This window comes from Stegostoma tigrinum, chromosome 7 (genome assembly GCF_030684315.1).
Source record: "Stegostoma tigrinum isolate sSteTig4 chromosome 7, sSteTig4.hap1, whole genome shotgun sequence".
Classification (NCBI taxonomy): Eukaryota; Metazoa; Chordata; class Chondrichthyes; order Orectolobiformes; family Stegostomatidae; genus Stegostoma; species Stegostoma tigrinum.
In genome coordinates this window covers 27825472-27844839 of record NC_081360.1, presented here as the reverse complement: position 1 = coordinate 27844839, position 19368 = coordinate 27825472, and the positions used below count along the sequence as shown (strand labels likewise).

At 40.7% G+C, this 19368-nt stretch overlaps 1 pseudogene; it reads right to left on the bottom strand.

The window, feature by feature from the left end:
• Nucleotides 1–9223: 9223 nt before the first annotated feature.
• On the bottom strand, nucleotides 9224–18213 carry LOC125453970 (gamma-crystallin S-1-like; annotated as a pseudogene).
• Nucleotides 18214–19368: the final 1155 nt, after the last annotated feature.

The following is a 19368-nucleotide window of genomic DNA, read 5'->3' as shown; positions in this document are numbered from 1 at the left end:
TTTAATGATTTACATTATCACAGAGACTGAAGATTCACGAGCCTCCGGTCTGTCTCCTAGCAACTCCTCCTTTACTCTGACTATGTCCCATTGACATCATGACAATAGGTCATTCTTGCTGCACCCAATCAATTATCAACACTTTCAGATCCTTTCCGACCACATGCAAACCCATAGCTGGTAAAGGATATAATTGAGTTAGAAACAGGCCAGAGAAGGTTCACTCGGCTCATTCATGTGATGAACAGCTTGTCTTATGAAGAAAGATTGAACAAGTTGGGCCTTGGCCTATTGTAGTTTTGTAGCCTGAGCAGTAATTAGTTCCAAGGAAGGGTCACCGGACCCGAAATGTTAACTCTGACTTTTTCTTCACAGATGTCGCTACACCTGCTGAGCTTTTCCAGCAACTTGTGTTTATGTTCCTGATTTACAGCATCCGCTGTTCTTTCGGCTTTTATTGGGTCAAATAAATTTTTGGTAGACATGACCATCAACGAATGGTGGGAGGAGAACAGAAAAAAAAGGAGTCGAGACCACTACCAGGTCTGCCATGATCTTATTAACTGGTGGAGCAGCTTTGAAGAGTGATATGTCCTACTCCTGCTCATTTACCAGGAAGGATGTGAGTTTAAATTAACTGACTGAGAATGTAGCAGAAAGAGATTGGAACTTGACTTTCAAAAGATAAATGAATAGCTACTGAAGAGGAAACATTTGTTGAGCTAAAGGGGAAAGAGCGAGGGAGTAGCAATAGCTGCCCTGTTCTTTCAGAAGCTGGATCAGATATTACATACGCTTGGCATCCTTTTGCTGTAACTTTAAACGGGGGACCAGCTTAAAGCAGAATGGCCTGCTCTCAGCACTATATTACTTTGGCACAGAAGACTGAATAGCAATATGACCCAGGTTTTATGAACACCATGGGGGGAAACAGTATCAGTTTAATCTTTCACTTAGATTGTGAATTCAAAGAAGGAAGAAAATAACTACAAGATAAACAAATCACAGACAAGCCCTAACAACAGAAGGACTCTATATGTTCTGCAGGGTAGCTGATATCTGAAATATGAATCTATATCAATAAGCAATGATATCATGAAAAATTTACTCACTAAAAGCCTGGATGAGTATCAGCAGCAAATATATGAGGGTCGTGTAAAGCTGAAGGCCGTGAAATAATTTGTTGATCATTTTGTCTGAATTGTCCAAGGTTGCGACCCAATGAAATATGGACATAAATCTGTGATGTGCATGAGGAATCTGCAGTAATCCTGCTTCATGCAAATATGTTGTAATTACCTGGGAAGTTTAAACTTTCAGTGGGTTGATTCCTGCTTCCTCTGACCCTCCATGCAAGTCCACTACATTGCGATCCCATGTTGGACACACTGGCTAGATATGTGGGACTTATCTGGACACTAACCCTGGAAATGATACATGGTTTAATCTCTGGTATAACTGAACACCACAAATGGACACCCACCAATGACCCATGCCATCCACCACGAACAAATTACCGTCACCACTGACCTGACCCAAGAGTCACAGAGTCATACGATGCAGAAACAGACCTGTCAGCCCAAATCGTTCATCCTGAACAGGTTTCTAAATTGAATTAGTCCCATTTGCCTGCGTTTGACCCATATCTCTCCATAAACTTTTCCTATTCATGGATCGGTCCAAATACTTTTTAAACGTTGTAATTGTATCCCTCTACCACTTCATCTGTCAGCTCATTCCATATGCGCACTACCCTCTGTGTGAGAAATTGCCCCTCTGGTCCCTTTAAATCTTTCTCCTCTCACCTTAAACCTATGCCCTCTAGTTTTGGACTCCCCTCCCCTGGGCAAAAGGCCTTGGCTATTCACCTTATCCATACCCCTAATGACTTTATAAACCTCTATAACGTAACCCTGACGTAGCCTCTGACGCTCCAGGGAAAAATGTCCCAGCCTCTTCTCGTAATTCAAACCCTCCAGTTTTTGTAAATCTTTTCTGCATCCTTTCCAGTTTCATAAAATCCTTCCTATAGCAGGGCAATTAGAATTGTATGCAGTGTGCCAAATGTGGCCTTACCAATGCCTTATGCAGCCATAAGATGATGTCCCAACTCCTATACTCCTGTATAGACCAATTAAGGCAAGCATGCCAAATGCCTTCTTTGCTGGTCTTTTAACCTGTGATGCAACTTTCAGGGAACTGTATGTCTACACCGTGAGCTCTCCTGTTCTACAACACCCCTCTGGGTCTTACCATTAACTTTGTAAGTCCTGCCCTGGATTGTCTTACCAAAATACAACACCTTGTATTTCTCTCAATTAAACTCCACTTGCCATTCCTTGGCCAACTGGCCCAGTTGGTCAAGATCCCATTGTACTTTTAGATTGTACTTCACTATCCCCTATACCGGCATTTTTGGTGTCATCCACAAACTTACGAAACATGCATTCTACATGATCATCCAAATCGTTTACATAAATGATGAATAAAAATGGACCTAACACCAATCCTACGACACACTGCTGGTCACAGGCCTCCAGTCTGGACAACAACTCTCCACCACCACCCTCAGTCACCGACTGGCAAGCCAGTTTTGTATCCAATTGGTTAGCTCTCCCTGGATCTCATGTGAGTGAAACTCACTAGCCAGTCTACCGTGTGGACCTCATCAAAAGCCTTGGCAATGCCCATGTAGACAATGTCTACCACTCTGCCTTCATCTCTCTTCTCAGTCACATCTTCAAAAAACTCAGTCAAATTTGTGAGACACAATTTCCCATACACAAAGCCATGCTGATTATCCCTAATCTAGCAAAACCAAATGAAATCCGGATGCTAGAAAATCAGGAACGGAAAAGGAAGTCACGATCTGAGGAAGAGTCACTGGACTTGAAATGTTAACTCTGATTTTTCATCATCGGTGCTGCCAAGCCTGCTGAGCTTTTCCAGCAACTTCTATTTTTATACCTATCCAATCGCCTTTCCAAATGCATGTAGATCCAATCTCTCAGAATCTCCTCCAACAACATACCCATCACTGACATAAGGCTCACTGGTCTATAGTTCTCTAGCTTTTCTCTGCAACCTTCCTTAAATAATGGCACAACATTATCCACCCTCCAGTCTTCTGGCACCTCACCCATGGGTCTCGATTATAAAAAAAAATCTTTGCTAGAGGTCTTGCAATTTCTGCGTTAGCCTCCCACAATGTCCTCAAATGCACTTAAATCAGGTCCTGGGGACTTATTTACCTTTATACACTTTAAGATGTTCAATACCTCCTCTTCTGTAATGTGGACTCTTTTTAAGACATTGGTATTCCTTTCCTTGAGTTCCCTACCTTCCATGTATTTCTACACAGTAATTATATATTTATCTAGGATCTCACCCATCTCCTGTGGTTCCACACATAGCTGGCCTCGTAGATCTTTAAGGGAGTCTATTTTCTCCCTAGTTACTCTTTTGCCCTTAATATACTTGCAGAATCTCTTTGGATTCTCCTTGACCTACAGCAATCTCTTGTACCATTTTCACCCTCCTGATTTCTCTCGTAAGTATACTTATAATGTCCATATAGTCCTTTAGAGAGTCACTTGATCCCAGTTGTCAACACCTGACAAACCCTTTCTCTTTTTCTTGCCCAGAACCTATCTCTAATCATTCAGTGTTTCTTATTCCTACCAGCCTCGCTCTTTACTCTAACAGGAACATGCTGTCCCTGAACACGCTTATCTTATTTTTGAAAGCCTCCCACTTGCCAGACATCCCTTTACCTGTGAACTGCCCCCCCAATCAACTTTTGAAAGTTCCTGTCTCATCCCATCAAAATTGACCTTGCCACAATTTAGAACTTTAACTTGTGACTATCCTTTTCTGTAAATGCTTTAAAACTAATAGAATTATAAATTCCCAAAGTTCTCCCTTATTAACACCTCAGTCACTGTGCCTGCCTTAGTTAATAAGAAAAGAAGGACTAGGAGCAGGAGTAGGTAATCTGGCCCCTCGAGCCTGCCCCGTCATTTCATAAAATCATGGCTGATCTTTTTGAGACTCAGCTCCACTTAGCCGCCCACTCACCATAATCCTTAATTCCTTTCCTGTTCAAAAATTTATCTAGCCTTGCCTTAAAAACATTCAGCGAGGTTGCTTCAACCGCTTCACTGGGCAGGGAATTCCACAGATTCACAACCCGTTGGGTGAAGAAGTTCCTCCTGACCTCAGTCCTACATCTGCTTCCTTTTATTTTGAGGCAATGCCCTCTAGTCCTAGTTTCACCTGCGAGCGGAAACAACCTCCCTGCCTCCACCTTATGTATTCCCTTCATAATCTTATATGTTTCTATAAGATCTCCCCTCATTCTTCTGAATTCCAATGAGTATAATCCAAGTCTAATCAGTCTCTCCTCATAATCCAACCCTCTCTACTCTGGAATCAACCGAGTGAATCTCCTCTGCACCCCCTCCAGTGCTGGTATATCTCTTATCAAGTAAGGAGACCAAAACTGCACGCAGTACTCTGGGTGTGGCCTCACCAGGACCCTATACAGCTGCAGCATAGCCTCCCTGTTTTTAAACTCCATCCCTCTAGCAATGGCAGACAAAATTCCATTTGCCTTTTTAATTACCTGCTGCACCTGCAATCCTACTTTTAGTGATTCATGCACAAGGACACCCAAGTCCCTCTGCACAGCAGCATGATGCATTTTTTTACCATTTAAAACATAGTCCATTTTTCTGTTATTCCTACCAAAATGGATGACCTCACACTTATCAACATTTTACTCCATCTGCCAGACCTTTGCCCACTCACTTAGACTGTCTATATCCCTCTGCAGACTTTCAATGTCTTCTGCACACTTTGCTCTACCACTCACCTTAGTGTCATCTGCAAATTTTGACACAACAACGCTTAGTCCCCAACTCCTATTCATCTATGCAATTGTAAACAATTGCGGTCCTAACACTGATCCCTGAGACACATGACTAGCCATTGACTGCCATCCAGAAAACACGCATTTACCCCAACTGTTTGCGTTCTACTGGTTAACCAATCTCTATCCATGCCAATACACTACCTGTAATACTGTGCAACTTTATCTTATGTAGCAGCCTTTGGTGTGGAACCTTGTCAAATGCCTTCTGGAAATCCAGATACACCACATCCACAGGTTCCCCATTGTCCACCATGCAAGTAAGGTCCTCAAAGAATTCCACCAAATTAGTTAAACAGGATCTACCCTTCATGAGCCCATGCTGCGTGTTCCCAATGGGACAATTTATATCCAGATGTCTTGTATTTTCTTCCTTAATGATAGATTCAAGCATTTTCCCCACGACCGAAGTTAAGCTAACTGGCCTATAGTCACCTGCTTTTTGTCTATTTCTCTTTTTAAACAGTGGCGTCATGTTGGCTGTTTTTCAATCTATGGGCACCACCCCAGAGTCCAGTGAATTTCGGTAAATGATTACTAGTGCATTTACTATTTCCCCCATCACCTCTTTGAGTACCTTGGGATGCATTTCATCAGGGCCAGGAGACTTGTCTACCTTTAGCCCCATTAGCTTGCCTAGCACTGCCACCTTAGTGATAATAATATTCCCTAAAGGAGGTCGAGTTTTGCCCCTTCTTTAGCAGATTGGGAATGTTTTCTTGAATAAAGTGAACAAATTCTTCCCCATCCAGGCCCTTAACATTTTGGCAGTCCCAGTTTGTATTTGGAAAGTTAAAATCCCTTACTACTGCAGCTATATTGTTTCTACAGCTGTCTGCAATCTGCCTGCATATTTTGACCTCAATTTCCCATCGACTATTGAGGGGCCAATAGTACAACCCTATTAAGCTCATCGTCCCCTTCTTATTTGTCAGTTCCACCCACTGAGCTTCACTGGATGATCCCTCATGGAATGTCCTCTCTAAGTACTGCCGTGATGTTTACCCTAACCAGAAACACACTCTCTTTCAGCCATTTTTAATCCTCGCTATAGCATCTATACCCTGGAGCATTGAGCTGCCTGTCCTACCCGCCCCCCTCAGTTATGTTTCAATATTTGCTATGACATACCAGTCCCATGTTCCAATTCATGCCCTGAGCTCATTCACCTGTCCTGTCAGGCATTTTACATTGAAGTAAATGCATTTTAATACATCAGTCTTACCTTATTCCCTGCCATTCTCAGGCCTTCCCTACTTATTTAAATTGATCTCTTTAGCTTCTGTACTTGCCTCTTACTTTCTCTCTTGTCTCGCTACTGCTTATGATCCCACCCGCCCCACCCCCACCCCGCCAGACCAGTTTAAAGCCTCGCAAGTAGCTCTAGCGAATCTCTGTGCCAAGATATTGGTCCCCTTCCAGCTCATGTGCAAACTATCCTTTTTATACATGTCACTTATGCCACAATGATCCAAAAATCTAAATCCCTTCTCCTATACCAACTCTTCAGCCACAGATTCATCTGCTCTATTCTCTTATTTCTACTGTCACTAGCATGTAGCATTGGAAGTAATCCTGAGATTATCATCCTTGAATTACATTGAAACCTGCACTGCTATCCAAAGGCTTGAGTTTTGAATCATTATAAAGATGATAGGGAATCGTTGAAAATTAAATTTTGCGTCAATTTTTCATTGTCGAACCCCCTGCAGAAATTCCAGCTGCAACTTCTGTGTTTGTTAATTCACAAGGACCATTGGTTAGCAACTCCCCCGGCAGATACCAAGCTATTATCCACCACTTTAGCAATGCTGCAATAGTTTTGTTTGCCACAAGAGGCCATCAAATTCAGTATGTATTTGATAACATGCTGCATCTCATGAGAAATATCTCAATTGGGTCAAATGAATTATCTTTTGAATACAGTGTGCATCCTTGATACTGCTAAGTGTTACAAAAAATAGCCCATGTTTTATCTAATTGGGATTGTCAAGACAAACGAACAGCAGGTTAACCTGGAGTTAAGGATCTGATTACAATTGATAGTTGCAGGAGTAGTCAGTGCTTCAAGCCTTCAGGCTGCAAAGCACCACTACCTAATGGCTCGGAGTGAAAAATATGTTTATGCAGGAGTGAGTGAGGAAGAAGCATTACACTCCAGCAATTAAACAGTCCTGGTTTTGCACAGAATCTGACTTCTGCTCTCATCTTCATGAAATATGACCATTTATTGGCTATTCCAAAAGGCCTTTGACGAGGTGATGATGAGCTGCTGTCTTGACAATTGCAATCCAACTGCAGCAAATATGCTTCCAGTGCTGTTAGGAAAGACTTCTGGGATTTTGTTACAGTTGTACAGTACTGCTTGGCTATAAACAGAAGTACTGGATGACAAATTTTCAGTAGCATTGTTGGAATATTGTTGGGCTCATAGCCTCTGCAGTATCTAATACCTTAAGCACCTTCTTAGTATCCTAGGGAGTGAATTGAACTGACTAAAGACTGACATCTGCAATGCTTGCGACTGTTTGATGAGCTGAAATGGATAATCCATTCTGCACACGAGTTGAAGCTGATTACAAATGCTACAGCTTTGTCTTTTGCACTGATAGGTTAGGAAGTTCGAGGGGCACCCCCAGTAACTCTACCCCCTCCCACCCCACCCCCGCTTTGTTGTGCAGTTGTCTGCCACTGTTCATGACTGGGTCAAATAAGACTGCAGATCTTTGAAAATCTGATCCATTGGCTGCGTGAATTCTTTGCTCTGCCTGTTGAATTCTGGTTGACATGGAAGTTGTCCAATGTTGTAACTTGACTAGCTTGACACTTAATTTTTAGGTATGCCTAGTGCTGGTCCTGAAATGCCTTTCCTCACTCTGTGAATCATGATTAATGTCTCATGTTGTTGATGATGATGGTAGAATGTGGTTTATGCAGGACCTTGAAGTTAAAGATTGTTGTTGAATGCAATTCTGCTTCTGCTGATGGCCCACAGTACCCAAAGGCGGTCCAGTTTTGAGTTGCTAGATTGGCTTGAGTCTATCCAATTGCGGCAGAGTCACACAACATGATGGAGAACATCCTTCCTGTAAAGATGGAACTCTATATGCATAAAGACAGTGTAGTGGTCAGTTCTTTCAATGCTGGCATGGACAGATAGATCTCTGACAGGTAGGTTAATAAAGGCAAGGTCATGTGGGCTTTTCCCTCACCATCTGTTGCAGGCTCAATTTGACTGATATTTGCCTCAGTGCTCAGTCAATTCCATCAGTTCTGGTGCTATGAATTAAAATTCAGTTGTTAAATAACTAGACAAATAAATGGACTGTATTCTTTAGAAGTAGTGATATTTTTAAAAAAAATAGCGGTATGGATGGCTAGGTGGCTCAGTGGTTAGCACTGCTGCTTCACAGAGCTGGGGACCTGGGTTTGAATCCACCCTCAGACAACTGTCAGTATGGAGTTTTCACATTCTCCCTGTGTCTGTATGGGGTATCTCTGGGTGCTCCAGTTTCCTCCCACAGTCCAGGGAGTTGCAGGTTAGTTGGATTGGCCAGGCTAAATTGCCCAGGGTGTCCAGTGTTGTGTAAATTAGCATACGTTAGCCATGGGAGATGCGGGATTACAGAGGTAAGGAGCTGGGTCTGTGTGAGATGCTCTTCAGAGGGTCAGTGTGGGCTTGATGGACTAAATAACCTGCTTCCCCACTGTAGGGATTCTATTTCAATGTCTTTAGCTATGGTTGTGTCATAGGCCCTGGCATAAAACAAGGGGAAACGTCAGCCGTCTGAAAATATGTTTGAATAAACAAATATGTTCTTGGGGGATTTTGATAGGGTAGATGAGGATAGGATGTTTCCTCTTGAGATTCAGTAAGGAAGGGTCAACATTTCAAAATAAGTGTAGCCCACAGATTGGAAAGACTTCGTTTCTGAGGTTTGTAACTCTTTGGAACATTTTCTCATAATATGGTAGAAACAGAACCTTTGAATACTTTCAAAGCACAAAAGAATTGATTGTTGGTAGTGAAGGAGTAAGATTATCAGCCTTGACTTATTAAATGAAGGAGGAAGTTTGAGAGACTGAATGATCCGCTCTGGTTCTGAAACTAGTGTGTTCTTATGTTCTGAGTGAGTCATTGCAGTTATGAAAACTGACATCTGTTGCACGTGTTTTCTTATTTAAAATGTTATGGCATCCTTAATGCCTCAATGTCATAAAGTATCTGCCTCAGCAAAGACATAGAAACACAATTCAAAAGAAAAGAAATCCATACTGCTAATAGTACATTTATTATATTTCAGAATATTTACCAGAGCAAAATCTAGATTCCAAGAAGTCCCTCATGCGCCTAAAAGATCCAACAGTTGAGCTGTAGGCTCCCCAGTCAGTGTATCTCCTGTATTCACCGGGTCTCATGAAGTGCTGCCACCCTCTGTAGCTGGGGTGTTCATAGAAGATCCAGTAACCGTCCATCACATGGCAGGAGTGGATGTCGTGGTAATGGAAACGATCGAAGACAGATGGACAGTCATCTGTGAATTCCATCATCTGTCCTCCAAAGTCAGGCCTCTCGTAAATCCCCATTCTGTAGGAGCCCCCTCGGTACTGCAACAGAAGGAAATGAAACACTTGGGATGCTGGTATGAATATATCTACAGAACATTCTAAAATTATTGTCGTGGGTTACTTCTATATTAGTAATATTACCAGGGCAGCCATAAGCGTTTTGTTAAAAATTCACTGTTCGATCATTAACCAACTACTGGCTGTTTCCAGATGCTGACAGACTGTTGTCTGATATTGGGCAATTCCTATATGGTTATGCAATTTTCATCAACCTATTACAAATATTTCATAAAATATATTACTGCTATGCATTATGATTTGGATGGTTTCAGGTTAAAGTCCAACTCTAGACAGCCCTGGTTATTTGGAAACAAGAATTCATTTTCTGAATATTGACTTGACATTCAGCAGGGTATGTGCATTTGATAGGAGCATAGAACTCAGCCCTTTAAGTCTGTACTGTCATTTAATGAGCTCATGGCTGATCTTTGACCAAACTCTACATTCATGCATTTGCAATATACGCTCCAATAATTTTGGTTAACAAAGCTAACAATTCAACTAATGCTAATTGACTTTTGCAGAAGACAATTCCAAACCTCTACCACTTTATAGCGGTAACTAATTTTATTTGCAAAATATCCTGTTCTTCCATTAATCATTTCAAGAAATCAAATAAAGGAAAGTGGGAAGAAAATAACAATTGAATTTTTAATTTATTAAACAAACAATAATGAAAAAGACCATTACAAATACAAATCAATTGATCAGTTCATTTTGTCTATAAAAATAATGAATTTACGACATACATATGGGTAGGTCTGACATGACCTGATGTTGCCATTGAATCCCATCCAGCGCTGGTAGTCAGGATATTCTCCCATGGTCAGAACATACTGGTATCCCATGTAATTGGGTCTCTCATACAGCACCCATCAGTCACTCTCAACACGGATGGAGTTACAGCGGCTGAAGTAAGGGGTCAGGTCGGCACAGTCACTGCTGCACTCATAGTGCCGACCCTGGGAGTTCCTGTCCTCGTAAAAGATGATCTATGGGCAAAGAGCATTTAATAAAAAAAAATTCTGCTTTACTCTAAGTTATTAATAATGTTAAAAATATCAGATTCTCCTTTATCTTTCCCATCTTGAGCTCACAGTTGGTAAATGCCTGAACAATGCTATCGTTCTGGGTATTTATACTTCTGAAGCCATTGCAGAAACTGCCTTTGTAATTTTAGACAACCTCAGGAACAGATCAGCAAAAATAAACAAGAATTAAAGAAAACAAAACATAGAAAACAAAAAACAAGATTTGTTCAACAAAATACCATAATTCAGCCCAATAGATTGTTACGGGCTGTTTCGATTTTGGGTCATCCTGCATACACACGTAGATCAGACTAGCTAAGGACCACTGATTGTAGAGTAAGTCCTATCCATTTTTCTGCAGTGTACATAAACAACGTAAACTTGGTTGACAGGTTTCAGTTCATAAAAGGCACTGATGAACCAGATGCAATTTTTACACTAATCCAATCGTTTCTATTAATTTAACTTAAATTCAACTAGCAGTTACTGTGCAATTTATTCCCTTGTCCTCAAACCGTTTGTTAGGACCTTTTCATTCCTGGTCCATTAACATTACTGCAGCACTACCACCCTCTAATTGAATGGCCAAGGAAAAGACAACATTAGAAGGGAAAGGCGAGCTAAGATTGTTATATTATGTTGAACAGTCAGTATGTCAATAAATCTTTGAGAGACAGATATTGTTGCTGTGTCATTAGCATGTGACATAATGATATAAAGATATTAAACTCTCCCTTAACCTGAGACCACTTGAAGCATGACATACTACATGCAGCCAATTAACCTATTGTAATCTCATGGCAGAATTTGAAGCTGCTTGGAACCAGTGTTGGCAGTGACAACAAAGTTGAGAAAATATGATGACAAAAAAGGGTCAGAATCTTGACAATAATAAGAATGCTTGCTGGTTTCTACTTAAGCTTTAAAATCTGACTTCAATATCTGACTATTGAACAGCTGCCTCCTTAGTTGCATGCTTTTGCATCTTATAGATTGCTCAACTTAAATGCCATTCCTTCCTCAACACACTATCTGGCACCAATTCCCACCTTGGGTGGTTGTCCTTGTGGCCATTTGGACCTAGAGGGTCCAGAGTAGTTGACAATTTCCTGCCTGGACGTAGGCTCACCCTCTGCAACAAGGATTTATGACAAGCTTTGACATTACTTATCAGGAGGGAGGTGGAGGGACCAGGGCCTCTGGTGTGCTGTGAGGCACTGATGTGGGGCTCCTCCTTTCTTTGGATGCCCACTGGCACCACCCGAGCTCTGTGAGAGGAAGGGCATTGAGATGAAAGTCTTTGAACTGGTGGCAATTTCAGATCAAAGCCTTGCCAGCACATCCACAGTATTCAGTGCCTTCCTGTTCAGAGATGATATGGAGCTCAGAGGTTCCAGCATTAACCTCCTCCTTGCTAAGGCTTGCTGAGTTCTCTCAGCCTTTTGGTGTTGGCCTTCTCAGCTCATTTGTAGGGCAGTTGCTCCTACAATGAGACAAATGGAAGGATTGAGTCTGATGAAAGTGGAAAAGAGCGAATAGTGACAAATCAAGAGCAATTTGGTGACAAGTTGATGACAGGACTAGGAAATGCAGAGGACAGCAAGGGCTAGTAGTTTGGGAGGATTAGGTGAGTAAGAACCATTGACATAATAAATACAACTGAGTTGTAGTTGCTAAACCTTAGTGGGAGATGCATGCAGTGCCAGAGCTAAAATGAGCGTACCTCTGTGAATGTGAGGTAGCAGAGAATATGGTGGCACTTTCCCTTGCAGAGGCCAGAAAGTAATGATTCTGTTTCCATAGGAGATTAAGACGTGACATTATAGAGGTTTATAAAATCATGAGAGGTTGAGATGGGGTTAAGGGTGTATGTCTTTTCCCTAGAATGGGGGATTTCAAGACTAGCGATGAGGAGGCAGATTAAAAAAAAATACGAGGGCAAATTTTTTTACACAGGGGGTCGATCGCTTGTGGAATGAACTTCCTGAGGAAATGATGGATGTGCGCACAATTACAATGTTTAAAAGATATGAACATGTACAGGAAAGGGTTGGTGGGATATTGGCCTGCAGCAGGCAGGTGGGACCAGATTAGTTTTGGGATTGTGTTTAACATGGACTGGTTGGACTGAAGGGTCTGTTTCCATGCTGTAATACTCCATAAACTTGAATTGAGACTAACATACTGAAGTAATCTCTGATCATCTGAAAGTATGTACAAACTAAAAGACAACGATTGGGAAAAGAAACGTCAAGAAGTTGCTTGTGGGGCTCTGAGGATAAGGCTATAGCACATTGTTAGGAAAGGGGAATAAAAGTTTTCTCCAGCATTTTGAATTTTGTTCTAATGGTTTCTATGTTTTATAACTTATAGACACCAGAACAAGCTGCATCCTGTAGTATTGGAATTGTTCACCTCAAATGTGCAAATATTACCCTCTGTGATGGTGTAGAATTAGGTGGGCATGTGAGCTGTGAGGAGGACCCAAAAAGGCTGCAGTGAAAAGTAGATTGGTGAATTGATTAGGTAACAGAATGGCAGATGGAGTTATGTGGCCAAGTGTGAGGTTATTTACGTTTGTGTTAGGTATTGAAAAGCAGAATAATCTTTAAAACATGTGAAACTTTCAAATGTTGATGATCACAGCGAATTAAATGTGTTTGTACAAAGAACACAGCAAGTCAAAATGCAGAAACTGAAGATGTACGTCAACCTTTCTGCTCTTCTGATGCTGTCTGGCCTGCTGTGTGCCTCCAGCTTCCCACTGTATTTTCTGTAATTATACAGTGCCTATTGCAACCTTCTAGCCTGCTTCAAGACTTTTCGCATTTTGTAATGTAAGAAATGGACATTGGAATGTAGATGGCCCCAACCAAACAGTGAGAGTTAATTTTGCCACGTAACTTGATTCCTTAATCTGTTTAATGAATCATGGTGAGCTGGAGTATATTTTTCTGCCTCTGCAATAGATCTTCCCTGCTGTAGTTCTCAACTTGCATATTTCTCTAGTTTCTCTTCTACTACAATTCTGAGGAAGGGTCACTGGGTCTGAAATGTTAACTCTGATTTTTTCTTCACAGATCTGCCAGACCTGCTGAGCTTCTCCAGCAGCTTCTGTTTTTGATTCTGATTTACAGCATCCATAGTTCTTTCAGTTTTCTCTTCTATCATGTCACGTGCTTTCTAAAGCTTATCTTATGCAAAGGAATGATCTCTGATTCCTTGCTCCTACTCCCTGAAAATTGCTTAGCATTCTATTTACTGACCTGGCTCCCAAAAGAGCTGATATTGTGATTGGTTGATTTTCCTCAGGTACTGTCTCCCTTGCCTTCAAATCTGCCTTAACAACCCTGTGATCCAATAAGTTACAGAGGGTCGCTGGGAACTACTGACATTGCGAGTTCCCAATTATCCAGTCTGCAGTTGCATTGGTAGAACACAGGAATTTGTTAGACAAGCTGTAGCATTGCAACCTAAAGAAAGCTGGAGGTATGCCTTTTGAGGATGTTCAGGCTGCAAAATATGTGTTTATGGGCCATGTACAAATATGATAATTTTGAGACAATCAGACAGTGTCCAGCAAAATTAGCATTGTAGTACTTTTGGCCCTTTCTCAGTTTTATGGGTCGGATCTCTATTCACACATTTTCTACTTCCCTTCTTTTATATTAATGGTCTTCACATTACTGAGGTCATTGTAATGATATATTCTATACATAATATCCAGATATCGGCTGTAGTGGACCATTTCTGCAATATTCTAAACAAATAAGCAAGTTGGACATGATGCCGTGTAATTGGGTTTCTCATATAGCACCCACCAGTCGCTTTCAACACGGATGGAGTTACAGCGGCTGAAGTAAGGGGACAGGTTGGCATTGTCACTGCCGACCCTGGAAGTTTCTGACCTTGTAAAAGATGATCTGTGGGAAGATGTAAGTTTATTATTTCATAATTTCTCATTTTGTAGCTATTTAATCAATAATCTCAACACAATGTAAAATATAAAACGTTTGAGTTATCCTTGTCTTTCGCATTTCAAACTCAGAGTTAGTTGAGTCAGCGACAGAATATTTTATTGCCTCACACACCTGAAAGGCCTCTCTGGGCTGTACTAATTGTTATTCCAATATTTGAAATGGTTTGAAATCAACACAAAAGAAACAAAGTGCATCACGCATACACTCATTGTAAAGAAAAACATTATAAGGCAAAACCATTTTAAAGCACCTACGTATTATTGTTTGCATTTTGCCTACATGTCACTTTAAGTATTGTCTGAAAGGCAGCAACAATGCATTCGAGAAATTGTGTTCTCTGTCCTTTGCTGTCATTGGAATTCTCCAGAAATTGTCATTTGACCATTATCTAGGTCTGTTCCCGATAGTACAGTGCAATGATGGAAATCTACTCCAAAACTAGTCGAAAATATAATATACCTTTTCAGAATGAGTTGCTTATTTACAGCGCTGTCCACGTGCTATGTAACTTCAAGAGTGCTTAGACTCCAGACTGTGCTACAAAGGCCATCAACTTTAATACCTGTATTTATCTATTTAGGAACATTTGTACTACAACATTGAGAAGATATTTATTAACACTGTGGACAGTTCCATATTTTAATCAATTTCATTTTGGTGTATACGACTTGTCGCCTATTTCTAATTTATCTGAAGGTGAATTGGAATATTACATAAAACATAGAAAAGGCAATTGGGAGTTTTACTGAAATGAGGTTGCAAATCTGAGATCAACAATTGTATACTACCCAGATTTTGGGAAGAGAGGAATGGGAGCACTGTACTGGAGATTTGTAAGTTAATATTCTGTAAACTGAAATGTAAATAACCCATTACTGGAACCTCTGAACTTTGGATGGCAGTAGCTCTTCGAGAAAGACATACATGAAGCAGATCAGATTAAGAGCAGTTTGAATAATGAGAGCTACCTCAACAGTGACATGATACCTTTTTTGAACTGAAAACCATTTAAGTGGATTGGCCGTGTTACTCCATTATTGAAGAAAACTGATAAAGGACATATTGCTCGGTGACGTTAGCATCTTTTCTTGGGAAGTCATGAGAAGCTAACTTTGAAGATAGAGTGATGATATATCTGGAAATTTTCAAATGATCAGAGAGAGCCTCAATGGATTTGTGAACACTAGGTCATGCCTGGCCAATCTGATTTTGAAAATGTGAATCAAGTTGTGGTCAGACGAATGGAAGAAGGTAAGTTCATAAGAATTGAGAGCAGATGGAGGCCATTCAGCACCATAAGCCTGCTCATCTATTCAATAAGAGCATAGCCAATTTCACTGCAACTTCCTGTAACCTCCACAACATTTGACTTGCTTCCTCATTGTTTCCCATTAAAGATTTCTGACCAAAGTTGAAATTCTTGTGATTGAAAATTATTAGCCTATATTAGAGAAATTGGTGTCAGAAAATCAGATTAATGGGAAGGTGACAAATAGTAGCCTGTAAGAAACTGCATTAATTGCAAATATTCACAGCATTTGTTAATAAGTTGGATGGTATATCAACCAGATTTTCAAATTTAAAAGCAACAAAACCATAGGCAGTATTGTTAACAGAGTCAATCACGGGATCACAGAGATGATGATCAATCGAGTGAATGGGAACATTTGTGACAAGTGCATTTCAATGTAAATAACATAAGATCATTCAATTGGGATTTATGGTGAATAGAACAGACCACAATACCGTGATATGTAGAAGCAGAAATACACGATTCAGCCCATTGAGTCTGCACCACCATTCTGTAAGATTATGGCTGATCTGATAATGTGTTGGCTTGTGAGTAAGGATATTACCTGCAAAGATCTACTTGTTTAAGCTGCGTCGTTGGAATCAACTTCTTCTCTAATGTAGGGCTAGCGCTTTTTCCTGAAGTTGGGTCTTGCAGGTCAGAACAGATTTTCTCTCTCTCTTTCTAGGTTGTCAGAGGTCCGCTGCCGGTTGAGTTTTCACAGAGCCTTCACACTGAGAGTCTGGCTTCCAATTGTGTGTTTTTTTATCCATCCTTAGACTTTCCAGAATGTTCTGTGGCTTTTGGCCATAGGGGTCACGAGTAAGGTTCTAAGCATCCAAAGTGGTCACACCAATACACTTCACTGTTGCAATGCCAGGAAGTATAAAATGCTCATACTCAAGCAGCCAAGATGCCAGAATATCTGATTGATACTTTTCCAACATAGAACCCTCAGGCTGTAAAAAACAAGTTCTCCTTAAACATTTGCAACCCGTTTGACCTTAGTTTCCACTGTTCTTTGTTGCTGTTAGCTGCTGTCTGCTGTTTAATTTATTTGGCCAACTTTCAGTCTATCCCAATTTCTCCTGTTGCGGGACAACTTTGAATGTCAAATTTTGGGCCCATGTCCCTTCTGTTTATCACTTGATGCGTCTAGCGAAAATCAGATCATGGGCTTAGAACATACTCTCATGCAGGCATGTATTGAGTCTCAGATGGATAGCCCAAAATGCTGAGTATCTGGTTTCCTCACTGGACATAGACAAAAATATCCTATGCACTAACTATCTTCCTTACACACATCAATGAGCTTAACAGTATTTTATACAAATAACACATGAAATGAGAATTAGCCACTATTTATATACATTAATTCACCCTTAAGCCTCTTTAGCAATTAACACCCCTCGATAGAGTAAAATTGATTCTGTGCAGCAATTTCCGTTGTTCTTTCATGATTCATTAGGTTCTTACATAATTAACTTCTTGGCTCCCACTGTAGGAGCAAAGAATGAATAGTTAGTTTCTGGACGAGTTCCTTCTTCCAGCAGACAAATCTCGCTGTGAGGAGAGTGAAAGGATTGAAGTAGACTAGCTGAACAATACATCCGTGTATAATAGAAGATATACCTATGGGGGTATGTGGATGTTTGAGCCCATGTCCCAAAAGTCATCTCACCAATTTGTCACTTTGATTTCTCTGCTTGCCTGTTAAATTTGCTCTGCCTGCTGAAGGACAGGGGAAAAAACTTCATGTGCATTTGCCAATTGTGCCCAGACCTGCTCTAATTTTTCCAGTAGGAGTTCAATGCCAGTATTGTACTTCTCCCAATAATCCCCTGAAGTTTCTGAGGAACGGTCGCTGGACCCAAAATGTTAACTCTGTTTTCTCCTCCACAGATGCTGCCAGACCTGTTGGGCTTTTCCAGCAACTTTGTTTTTGTCTCCTAAAGTTTGCCTGATTTGTCACTGACATTAACAAAATCTTACTCCACGTGTGGATTTTTATGAGTTTGATTCGACCTACCTGGACAGGTATGTGTAGTGTTTTGGATGTTACATGATACTCATAGTGTTTTCGGGAAGTTGTGATGTAGTATTCTCCCTTCCTCACGTGGTTACCCTAGTGATGTCCGTGCTCAGGCTCTGGATTTCTACAGTACAGTTTAGAATGGTGTTTGTCTGAAAACCGCACAAAGCATAGTTATTTGAATATATGGGGTCGGGGCACACAATGACTTCCTCAGTGCGCTGGCATTTATCCAGAATGGTACCTTCCCTCTTTCTGAACAGAAGGGTGCAGTTGTATTCTAACCACACTCTCTCTCGGATAATGCTGACATTTTCCATTTTGAAGACTTTAACCCATAGGCACATGGACACTGTTTAGATGGTCAATATGCAAGGGAAACAAACCAACATGTGAGACATGGGCATCTACTTTCTCTCAGAATATGCCAGTGGTAAGCTTTCCAAATATCAGTCCACAGCACATTGACCTTCACACCTTACAGATTGAACATGAGCTTCACTAACAGACCCAGAAGTATCAAAACAGAGGAAACCTCTTCCACAACCCATGTCACATTCTCTTCAAATTACCTGCCTAATCCATGTGTCAAGTGTGATGCCAATGCTCAGTTTTATGTTGGCCACCCAGTTACACAGAAAATGTTTTCCAAGTCTTTTCCTTGACATCTATGGAAAATCTCGTTTCATTGGAAGCAATTTAAACCACAGGAACAGCCTCATGACCCTCTAAACCAAGTATCCTTCTCATTTAGTTATGACTATTTTGTTTGCGGCACAATCCAGCAGTATTTTTAAGGAGGGCGCGTATGCCAGACTGTCAAGTTCATTTTATCAAGCCATGTCTGCAAAAGCTACGTGGTCTTGTTGATTATCCAGTCATCAGGGAGATATTGACTGAATTGATACAGGGTATCCCAGTCAACACCAACACAGTTTTAATTATAGGTCGTATACTTTTGGTGAGGCAATCTACGTGTTGTGGATCTCACTATAGGTAGACAGCGATCCAGGTGTCATATCTTGAAAGGAACATTTTATTTTTAGGTGTTTATTTAATTATTACATGGCTTAGTGAGTGTCATTAGCTAGATCAGCAGCCAGCTGCTATAAGTGCACTCACATAAGGGTTCCAAGTTTTTGATGTAGTTGCAGTGAAATGATTGTTGAAAGAGTCCGAAGTCAGGATAACATGGTAGAAGATTAAAAAAAAACCTTAAAAGTAGCAAATTCTGGTTTACTCCCAATGCCAAACTCAAATGAGGGAAGGAACAAAAGACTAAAGGAGATAAATCAATGGCTGAAGAGCTGGTGTATTGTTTAGGGGTTCAGGTTTTTGGACAATTGAAATGTTTTTTGGAATAGAAAAGACCTGTTCAAAAAGGATGGGTCTAAACTAAACTGAAAAGGGAAAAATATTTTAGCAGGGATATTTGCTTGTTCCATTCAGGGAGATTCTATACTGATAGAGAGGAG